Genomic DNA, 8,932 nt, shown 5'->3' on the forward strand with positions numbered 1-8,932 from the left:
ACGGGAAACAGACAGCCACTTGTGAAACACTATCCTGGGGCTGGATAAAACAGTTGCTTTCTTCCTGCTAAGGCAACCGACACTTTAAAGAGGTGCTTCTTGCCCAGTTAGCAGGGGTGTTTTACCCTATGGAGATAGATAGATAGATAGATAGATAGATAGATAGATAGATAGATAGATAGATAGATAGATAGATAGATATTTTAAAAGCCTGGTACCGTCAAAGCTGTTCAAGTTGATTGTTTACCTATCAAGAAAGCACGGGAGGATGGGGGGCGGGCTGGCAGGCAAGCAAGCAACCTGCTGCCCCATGCCACGATCACAGTCAGCGTGCAAGAGAAAACTTCGCCAGGACACTGCCCGATTCTTCCCGCCTTAAATCCTCCGGGCTTCAGAAACCACGTGAAGGTGGGCTCGCCTTCCCGTAACAGGACTGCCGCCACGCTCAAAGTCGCCCTCGGACTAAGACCTGAGGAGAGAATAATTCCAAGCCAAAGCCCTCGGGCAAAGAACCAGGAAAGCGTCTCACCCTTTCTGGGAGAAAACTCTGCAGCGCGGAAGAACTGGAAGAAGCAGCACCTTTCCGCTGTCTTCTCAGCATCGTCCTCCTCCCCTAGCGGCTTGGCTTGATTGCACTAGCGCCTAAGTACGGTGCAGCTTCCCGGGGGGGGGAGAAAATCCCACCCACCCTCGCTGCGTTTAAAGAAAGCTTTTCTCTCCCTCTGTCCTATCGAAAAAGGCTTCCCGCCTTAGCGGGCGGAGGGAGAGACAGAGCGCGCTCCGCTCCCCCCCCTTTCGCCCTCTCCGGTTCCCAGAACTCTGCTGGAGAGAGAGGAGGGGGGGATCCGTTGTTTGCCGGCTAGGGCTGACCGAGGAGGAGGTGACTGGCCAGGCTCACAACGCCCAGCTGGGCGGGAAGAAGCCTAGTAGAGAGGCGACGAGTCTCGGAGGCGCGGTGAGGCCGATGGTGGCGGTGGCGGCTGCTTCCCTACGCGAGAAAGTGAAATGCGGTCCCGACCTGGACCACCCCCGGCTAATTACACCCGCAAGATCTCCGTAAAGCGATGAGGAACGTTATAAGGAAAGAAAATGATGGTGATGATGTTAACAGAGGAGCATTTATTGGGAAACAGTAGCCGCCTGGCCCGCCTCGTTCTACCAGTTCCTTCAACTGGACTTCCAATTCCTATATCTGCGTAGTGAGTGGCAAATTCCTGAGGAGCTGTCAGTCTGTTGCACAAAACAACCAAGACTTTAAGGACTAAAAATGGTACCTTTTACCACATCGGCGGCGACTAGTCTTTGAAGAGCCATGCTGAGATCAGCAGTGGCTCCAAAACACACTCTGGATAAAGGCTATGACCCTCCCCTCTCTCACACATGCATGTGAAGCTGCCAAATACTGAGTCAGGTTATTGGCCCATTTAGCTCAGTATTGTCTACACCTGCACAACATAAGGCCTGGGGGCTGGATCCGGCACACAGGGACTTTTTTGCTGGGCCCTGAGGAGGCCCAAAGTATCGTGCTGCCTAAGCTGAGGGGTAAAATGCCACATGGGCCCATGGATCTGGTGGGTTCAGCCCCCTTTCAAAACTGACCTTTGCAAGCTTTGCAAGTGCATGGGAGACAGGGAAGAGGAAAGGTTGCTAGGAGCCTTTTCCCTCCCTCATGCTGTGGGTAACTAATAATTGTTTTCATTCATATTTTTAATAATTTCAATGTGATCATTAATGTGCTGAAAATTTACCTTGGCCCCTGCATACCAAGTCATGGTTGATTCCGGCCCACCAGGGTATTTGAGTTGTGCACCCCTGGTCTACACAGAGTAGCAGCAGCTCTCCAGAGTCGAGGGCCTCTCCACACCCCCGGGGGGGGGGCAATCCTCTTTAGTTTGTCCTGGGCTGCGTGTTAAAAATGATGCTTAACCTGCAGGGGGGGGGGCTCCAAAGGCCTTTAGGCTCCAAAACTACCTAGGGGCACCACTGGTGCCAAGCGTTGAGCCTCCGACTTTATTCCTGAGCTCTACAGTCCCTCCCACAATACAGAGGGAACTGTGCAGCCAGTTTGGGCTCAAAGAACACGGGCTCCCCAACTCTACCCCTTCCTATTTTCTTCATTATCTCCCTCACTCCGAGTGGCTGCTGGGGCAAACATGGCCCCCTCCACTCTAGCTATGCCCGTTTGCTGGCAAGTCTTAGTGACTGACATTCTCACTAAAGAAATGCTTGTGTTTCTAAGGGCTGCAGGAGGGCACCAGGCACGCAGGTCTCATTCAACTCCCCCAGTCCCCCTGTACTTGTGAGGTTGTGCAAGAGGCCTTAGAGTTCAACTAATTTCCTGCACTCCAGCAAGAGCAGAAACTGAGGGACAGCAATGTGTTTCAGCTCTTGCAGACCCTTTCAGAGTGCAGAGAGTTGCACACAGGCGCTTGTGCAACTGTCCTTGCACAGGGGAAGTTATACAAGGACTCCTGGAGTAACCCACCACCCTCCACCATCACCCCGGCCCCTAGATGTGCAAGCATTTCATTAGTCAGGATATCAGCCATTGAATTCAATGGGACTGACTTTTGAGTAAACATGCCATAGGAGCAGGATGTAGAGGACACTTCTACTAGAAAACTGAGTTGTAGACTAATTGATGGTTGTCATAGCCATTTGTGGCTATGACAACCATCTTCTTCTTTTGGGGCCTGTTTTGGGGTTTGTTTGTTTATTTTAAAAACTTGGTAATATAGGCCTAAAGTGCATCCGGAAGGAAATGCTTGGTGTGTTTCTACCTACCCTCCAACTGCAATAACTCCAGTAATAACATATTCCTCTTGTCTGCTATCTGCTCTGCAAATTCAGTGAGGAGAACATTGCTCCTGCTGTACATTCACACCTATCAAATGAAACACTTTACTTCTGCAATAAACTGGTTGTTTCAGAGTGTGAGTGTGAAGTGAACACACCTATCATTCCAGAAAGGGAAGTTCTGTGAAGAAAATCTACAAAACAAAAGGCTCAGGCAAACTACTTCATAAAAAAGCGTGCACATGTGCCAACTGAGAAAGATGTCAAGCCATTGTTAACAGTTAACTAACAAATCTCACATGGCAAAGCACTGATACCAGCCCCAAAGTGGGCTGATTTTATTCAAGGCTTTATATGAGCCAGCCAACAGGAATATGCGAAATAATAAAATGGTATTTTTGAGGATGTACAGGCTGCCTATTCCTCTGTCCACGAAAGAAGGATTAGGAGTAAGGCTTTTAGGGCATAGGCTCTGACTTGTAATAAGACTTGAAAAAAGGCATCCTTCATTGCAGAAATTCAACACTGATTGTGTTTACATCAGTTATTGGAGAAATCAGGGGTGAGCCTAAGTGTATTTTAGGATATACACATCTTTGACTAGCCTTGCTAGTCGAGGCACAGTGTGATGTCAGGTTTTGGGAACCAAAAGTGTAGCCTTTTTCTCACAGTTAGATAACTTTTTTCCAGGAAGTGCCATTTGGATCTACCACCTCAGGCGCACACACATAGAGTCTTCAATTGCCTCCATGTGCAGTGCAATATTTCCACAAATTCCAGTACCACTAAAATGCATGGAAATCATTGAAAATAAAAATGCTAATATTATAATGCCATTATACAAATCTGTGGTGCAGTCACATTTGGAATACTACATGTAGTTCTGGTCACCGTATCTTAAGAAGGAAACTAGAATTGGAAAAGGTGCAGAAGAGAGCAGTAAAGATTATCAGGGCCTGGAGCACCTCCCTTATGAGGCAAGACTACAGCATCTGGGGCATTTTAGTTTGGAAAAGAGGCAACTAGGGGAGACATGATAGAGATGTATAAAATTATGCATGGAGAAAATGGACAGAGAGAAATTTTTCTCCCTCTCTCACAACACTAGAACCAGGGGTCATCCTATGAAAATGAAGCCTAGGAAATTTAGGAACAAATTTAGGACCTGGATTTTCACCCAGCACATAATTAATATACGGAATTCTGCCACAGGATGTGATGGCTACTAGCTTGGATGACTTTAAAAGGCGCTTACACAAATTAATGGAGGGCAGGTCTATCAATGGCTACCAGTCTGGTGGCTATGGGCCACCTCCAGGCATGCCCTCACCTCTTACCTGTGAGCTTCTCAGAGGCATACGGTGGGACACTGTGTGAAACAGGATGCTGGACTGGATGGGTCTTGGGCCTGATCCAGCAGGGCTGTTCTTATATTATCTACAAATGACAGGAGATAGCAGAACTGTGCCACCCCGTCACTTTATTAAAAATTAATTAAATGTTGCAAGTGTGGGAGGAAAGAAGTACACCCAGATAATAAAGTAAAATTAACAAATCACACATTATCCCTACACAAACATCAGTGTATGTTTGCAGGGAAGGATAATCTTTATACCTACTGGTCCTGTCTCCTCAGCACTCCCAATGTCCATGCATAAGAAAAGTACAGTACAGAAGCCTATATGAGAAAGTGCAAATCATGTAATCAGCATACTATGTTCTATACAGTGTACTATTCAAGCTATAGACTTCTGTGCAGATATTCTCTATATGTGGACATTAGACAGAGTGAACGGCTGGGGCCAATATGTCCAGTCACAACCTCCCCCACATGTATACTAAATGGCTGCATAGGATGATTGATGTGGAAGTTAGTCTACTTTTTTTGTTAGGACAGTGCTTCTTTTCTGATCTGCACAACTTTCAAGGCATTTTCAAAAATTAACTCCCTACTTTACCATTTTAGGATTGAAACAACTTGCAAGGAGAGGTTGAACACCATCACTCATCACCAGTTTTTACCATTTTACTTATTTCTCTTGAACATCCAGTCGGAGGAGGTGGTCAGTGCAATGTTTGTTGTTTTTAAGTCACATATTCCATTGTGGTTTTAATATCTATCGCTTTGTTATAATAAACAACCAGATTGTGACTGAAGTGGTGTGGGCACTGGCAAGGAAGGGGAGATGAGTGTGCATCTCTCAACACCAATAGCATCACAAATAACAGCCAGAAGGTGTCTATGAGACTCACGCACCCTCTTGATCTATCTACTCTGCACCAATCCCAGCAGCAAATAACGCATTGTCTTAGAGAAGTGCCTTATTTTCCCAGGTGCAACAAATTGCCTGCAACTTAGGAGCAGCCTGTAACCAAAATAATCATTGTACCAAAGGAACTCCCCCCCCCCTTAGCAAATCCTCAGAAGCTCGCAGGATATGGGGGAAAATTAGCATCTTTGTTTTTAGGGCGGCAGTTCTTTCCCTCCCCAGTGCTGCAGACGATTATTCCAACGCCCACCTAAAAGTGACACAAGTGCACCCCTTCCCAGAGTGCGTGAGACAGCCGCTTCACCGTCCTTGAGGGGACCCTCGGCAATCACGCACATCCTAAGTGATTGTCATTGCACTTCTGAAAGAAGCGACCGGACTCTCTTTTTTCTGACGTGATCTGGGTCAATACAGAGAGGAAAGAAAAGATAAAAGATCTTCTTCCTCGATCTCGGAGTCAGTAACGGGAACTCGCTTGGACCGATAGGGTTACTCAGAGCAGCAGATTCCTACCCGCACTAACTGCATCTTGCGCTCGAAAGAGAGGGAAATGAAATCCACCACGTGGAGGGACGGAGTTTCCCTCTCCTACCACTACGCACGTGCGAGGGGGCGGGGCGGAGCGGGGCAGGGGGCGAACGATAGGTAAATCCTGAGGTACAGCCAAGCTAAACTGCTATATAGCATTTCTTTCTGCCTCTGTGAAGTTCTTCTTCTACAAGCATTTTATAAACATATAAAACATATAAAATGCATCTAAGCGCAAATATATAGCACGTCCTTCTCGCTCTACGAAGTTCTATGTATGCGCGCCCTCCTCCTCCTCCTCCTCTCCTGCTTTAGGCTGCAGTGAACTCGTTTGTTGAGACTCGCACAAGGGGGCTTACTTCCGAGTAAACCTGCATTGGCTTGGGCTGCACTGCACCTCCAATAGGCGATCATGTTAGCCAGACAGACTGGATCGATCTCCTGGATCTCTCGTTGCTCCCGAAGCGCCAACCTTCTCTAGCCAGTTTACATAGTGAGGGGAACACACCGCCGCCAGCGTCCTAAATCGGTCCATCCCGGTCTATCAACATGTCCTCTGCTAAGCTTTCAACATCTTTCCCTCCTGATAGGAAGAGCTGCAGGGATACCAATTAAAGGGCTCGCACAGAACCTTGCTCCAGACTTCAGTGGGATCAGCTCAGTGTTTTAGGGAGATTACAAACTGGCTGACTGATAATCCGAGTTCTTTACTCGCAGGCTGTAGAACAGACATGCCCATCAACCGCTCTGGTTTTTTTGTTTTTGTTTTTTCTAGTTTAGGTTGCTTTGTTTTTCAAAGTGAATTCCATGCCACAGACACCAGCACTTGGGAAAGGATCTGGCTAAAAACTACACGGGGAAAGACAGCTGATTCCCCTCCGCCAGTTGCACGTCCTCCTTCCCTTACCTCAGAGGCACAGAATGCTTGCTTCGAACTAAGTGGGAATTCCCAGCGGCTCCGTATCAGCGAAGAGCGGCGTCTTCCCATCTCCGCACAGCGGAACCTGGTCCCGTGCCATGGTTGTGTGGGTCCAGCTCTCATCCGCACGCACAGAGTGCGAAAGAAAGCCCGGCGGGGGCGTCGGAGGAGGATGCACTACTGCTCATCTGCTCCAGAAGGAGTTGGCTTCCCTCTCATTTGACTGTCTGCAGCAGAGTGGTGGGGTTGTGTAGAGAGTCCCTGCCGCTGCTGCCTGCCTGCCTGCCTGCCTCACTACATTGGAATGTCTGAGCTGACTGGGCTTCCAGGGCTCAATAACCAAGCCGAGCTGCTGAGTTCAGAACGTGTGGAGCTTTTCATTCACTTCCAAGCCTTGCCAGCAGTTTCACACAAGGTGCCTTTTTTACACCCTGCTTTCTCTGTCCAGTGAAAAAATGCAGGCGATCGCAGTGGAAACAATGGCTCGATTCAGGATTTTGTTCAGAAGTGCAGCACACAAACCTCTGCACTGTGCACTGCTGCCAACCATTATCTATGGGAAGAAAGGCTGTTAAACTAAAGGGCCCGGGGCTGGCTGTGTGTGTGTTGCAGTGGATATTGAGGAGTTTCCATCCGCTTTCTGGAAAAACTACAATTTTACTAAACTGGGCATCTTTGTATGCAGAAGCTTTTCCGAGCAAAGTCAAACAAGGAGAAGAAAAATGACCTTGTAAATATTTTTGGGAACTTGAATTTCTCAAGTTGAGGAGAAGCAAAAGTTGGCTGAAGGCAACAAGCAATTTTATCCTGGACTTTTATATAGATCTAAAATACAGCAATTCTCATAATTATGGTATGTGGAGACCATATTCCAGTCTTGCATTGTAAATCTTAACAGTTAATTTACTGCATTCCCTTCCAGTATCAAGAACACATCATCAGAAATAAAGTAAAAATCTGAACATTTGAAGTTAACTTTTACTATATGTATTGCCCATATGCAGGAATATATACCCAACACAATATTCCTTTATTGAGAAACCACATTGCATCTCTCTGTGCTATCATCAGAGGATAGAACTATTTTCTACCTTATGAAGTCATGTTGTTTATTACGTTCTTGGAGTAGCCATAATACCCTGTACAGATGGGATACAAATAAAAGGTTAGGATATTATATTAATGCTATGGCAATAACATTTACGAGTTAATGTAACATTTCGGGGGTGGGGGAGTAGAATCCACCTTCTAAGAATTAAGCAAGTTTACATCTTGTTGACTTAAGAGAAATTTAAGCACCCGATTAACTCTCCCACTGAAAGCAAAAGGATGTCTAATTTCCATATGGACTACTGATGTCAACTAGTCTTCTTATTTCTTCTTTGGGTACTTATGCATGTCCAGACTGTACCAATGGCTTGTTGATATGGGATACCAGAACAACACTTCTATGCTCCTTTCTTTATTACACTTTATTTAGGTAAACAAGTTGCTCTTCTTTTATTTTATATATTTGTATCCTGCTTTTTAGGTACAATGCCTCACAAAGCAGCCCACAAAACACACCATTGTATCAATTTTACAACTTTGCTTCTTAGCTGAGACTTTTGATGCTCTGCATCTAACATCCTGACTTCACACATTTTTGCATACCACTGCGCTATTTCTAGTGAGGCTGCTTTCCATTTCTGTACAGTGGTCAATTGGGCAGCTGTCAGCAAAAGGATTGCTAACATGTTACAAGGACGCATATGTGCCGTCTCCCTCCAGGCTCTGTAGCAGAATCAGTTTGACATCTCACACTACCAAACAACCCATGATTGATCTTATTTCATACTCTCCATTCTCCATTTTATTCTCCATTCTCCATTTCATACTCTCCAATCTCCACACTTATTCCAAACATTTTAAGCTCTGATATATGTTTTTCTTAGTTAAAATTTGATCAACACTGGACAGGAAAAGCATCCAGTACCTTGCGTCTCACACTTCTGTGGCAAGTGCAGACGTTATTTGCACCAGGTAGAAATGTCAATTTTGTTCAGTGGATGAGCAGGCCCTGTTCCAATGTTGCGAATCTGCATTACTTAAGAAATGGCTTTTAAAAATTAATTAAGAACTGGCTTTTTTAAAAAGCACGTATTAGCTAATGGATTTGATTCAGTAAAAGTTATTTTGAATTAATTTTTCTCTGGCACAATGCTTTATAAATGATCTGAACTAGTTAAGATAGTTGTGCCTATATATGTATAAACCCATTTGTATAATCGCATTACTCACTTTACTAATCTTATTGGCTGGCATTGTAATGTTATTTTTAGGCCTATTTTTCATGGTGAAACTTTCCAAAGAGAGTGTATTGATCATCATGCTCCTCTAAAATGGACTCTACGTTTGTGAGTACTGGCTTCATTGTCAA

General features: G+C 45.5%; 1 protein-coding gene across 9 annotated transcripts in view; it reads right to left on the reverse strand.

The window, feature by feature from the left end:
* Positions 1–6,760, reverse strand: part of PLCE1 (phospholipase C epsilon 1) — a 256,592-nt gene extending 249,832 nt beyond the window's left edge. For 6 of the 9 annotated variants that reach the window (XM_053305934.1, XM_053305933.1, XM_053305932.1 and 3 more), the window contains exon 1: positions 530–731. The gene's annotated coding sequence lies outside the window, so the exon portion shown is untranslated. Of the gene's footprint in view, positions 1–218; positions 470–529; positions 732–6,501 lie in introns of those variants that run through there. The other 3 variants (XM_053305927.1, XM_053305928.1, XM_053305929.1) reach the window with 3 other exon arrangements.
* Between the last annotated feature and the right edge of the window lie 2,172 nt (positions 6,761–8,932).

This window comes from Hemicordylus capensis, chromosome 3 (genome assembly GCF_027244095.1).
Source record: "Hemicordylus capensis ecotype Gifberg chromosome 3, rHemCap1.1.pri, whole genome shotgun sequence".
Taxonomy (NCBI): Eukaryota; Metazoa; Chordata; class Lepidosauria; order Squamata; family Cordylidae; genus Hemicordylus; species Hemicordylus capensis.